General features: G+C 40.7%; 1 pseudogene; it reads right to left on the bottom strand.

The window, feature by feature from the left end:
* Window positions 1–848: 848 nt before the first annotated feature.
* LOC132449237 (U2 spliceosomal RNA) lies at window positions 849–991 on the bottom strand (annotated as a pseudogene).
* Window positions 992–2488: the final 1497 nt, after the last annotated feature.

Genomic DNA, 2488 nt, shown 5'->3' with positions numbered 1-2488 from the left:
ATATGTAATAGGTGATGAATGTGTAATAGGTGTATTGTGAATAATGAATGTGTAAGAGGTGTAATAGGTGTAACCTATGTAAGATGTGTGCAGATGATAGATGAAAAGCGTAGAAGGTATAAAAGGTAAATGGATGTAGTGTGAAGGAGGGATATGTAATAAATGTGTAATGGTGGTGGTTGTAGTGTGGGTGTGTGATAGTTTGGGAGTGTTCGTGGTGGTTGTAGTAGACGTGTAATGAATGTGTAACAAGTGTATTATGAATGATAAATGTGTAGTGGGTGTATGATGGATCTGTGAGGTGAATGTGGCATGGATACTTAGTGCTGGGAGTGTAATGGATGGTAAATGATGGATGTGTATAAAACAGGTGTGTAAGTGGGTGTAGTAAATGTGTAATAAGAGATGTGTGTATGCCGGTTGTGGTGAATGTATGCTGTGGTTCAGTTTCTCATTCAGGCCTGTGGGTGCAAGTGTATGTCGACGGGTGATCCATTGGTGCTCTATGCGTCTGCGTTGTGGGGTGGTCCATCTGGGGTCGGACTCTAATCCGGTGATGGTGAGGTGAGTGACGGAGTGTTCTGCAAAGTGTTTGACCAGTGTGGTTTGTAGGTGCTGGAGTTGGATATTGCGGAGGTGCTGTCTTAGGCGGATGACCATAGTGTGTTTTGTTTCCCCGATGTAGTGTTTGTGACAGTGTGTGCATGTTATTATGTAAACCGTGTTGGGGGAATCAATACATGGGGGGTGAAGAATGGGTAGAGTGGTGTGGCTATGTGGGTTTGTGATGGATTTGTGTGGTTTGAAATAGTGTGTTATAGACGGTGGTGCTTGTGTGGGTTTGCGGGAGAAGGTGGAGGTGACCAGGAGATTCTTGAGATTTTTGTTTTTCCTGTATGCGGAAATGATTTTGTATGGTTGAAGTGGTGTGTGTTGTTACTGATAAGAACAGATACTACACTTGATCTTAGCCAAAAGGCCGAGAAGCGATGCTGAATACTGTCAGTGCTACGGACCACTTCTCCAGGTATGTCACTCTCACAGACGGTTTAAAAATTAAATAACAGAACAACCTAATAAATTATACACCACTCATTGTCAACCACATATAGCCCTGTTACACTACTTACATTTAGCCCAAAAAACACTAATAGACTCATGATTCAATCCAAGACCTACTTGGCAGTAACTGATGACGTAGGCTGACATGCGCCAACCAGAACGCTAGAGAAGTAAAATGCATTTGTTGTGATGAAATAACACTATTTACTCCTGACTGACGTCAATCCCAACTAAGATTACGTGTGCGATTGTACCGGGTTACTTTGGTAAAGGTTTGATGAACCAAAATAACCTTTATCAGTGCAAGATAAATGTAAACGTTAGGGAGCTACCACTCTTACTCCATCTAGTGGACAGTTTAGGTCACGAACTTCAACAAAAAAACCTGTGTGTGACACCCTGGCCAAAAATATATCGCAAGATATGGCAATAAATACTGCCTCGTCTGACAAATTGTTTCCAAGTCACAGAGGGAGAGGTCAACAAAATGTATCTTTGAAGGAAATATATTTGGACGATCCTTAAGTTATACGTGTAAAACGTGTTAGACTCACAATTTATTGGGCTATAGCGCAAGTGACCAGCTAGCTTGTGAGCTCTTCAGTCCTATGCTCGCATGTTTACGTTGGAAATATGTACGATGTGACAGCAAGATGTGACCTACTTTTTTTTAATTATTATTCCCCCATGGAGGCATAAAGAGTAATACTTCTTAACATCCTTAAATACTTTGCATGTTGAAGATGACTTGTCCAGTGTTGAGCAGTTGGATGGACAAGGGGTGGAAGGGAGAAGTAAGGTCCGTTTCTAACTATAAAAATCGGATTAGTTCCCCGAAGTCACCAATCAAATTAGTACTACTTACGTGAGAGATTTCATGTAAAATCTGTCACAAAAGGCGAACCGTACGGTGGGTGGGTTGTCGAGAGATGGAAAGGTAGGAATACATAGGCTAAATGGTGAGCAACAACAAAGACAGTGGTTTGCTTTCTTCAAAACTTCTAATTTAAAAACGCAGATCCGGTGTAGGGCTCCTATGGCCAGAAATGGCCCTGCTCGCCGGTGCGCATCGGTTAGCATTTGATGTTACTTTCACAATAGTAGCCAATGTAAGGTATGTTTGTAATGGCCTGTTGTGTTCAGTAATAATAGCCTTCCAAAATAAGTTAACCATGCATTCATTGGTTTGTAGTAACTTTGAGGAAGAGACATCAATTGGACACAGACAGACCACTACAACATGAATGAATATTCTTTTGGTAACTATTAAATTGTGCATATTTACAAACAAATTTGAATCTATTAAAATATAACAGTTTACAGCCAGTGTACTTTTCTATGGATCCTTTAGTAAGATGTGTATAAGAGGAATGATTCCTCTATATATCGCACATTGTTTTTTTAAACAGAAACACACTCTCGGTGG

The sequence above is a fragment of the Gadus macrocephalus genome, chromosome 20 (genome assembly GCF_031168955.1).
Source record: "Gadus macrocephalus chromosome 20, ASM3116895v1".
NCBI classification, from domain to species: domain Eukaryota; kingdom Metazoa; phylum Chordata; class Actinopteri; order Gadiformes; family Gadidae; genus Gadus; species Gadus macrocephalus.
The sequence above is the reverse complement of the archived record's forward strand: the minus strand, read 5'-3'. Positions and strand labels throughout refer to the sequence as shown.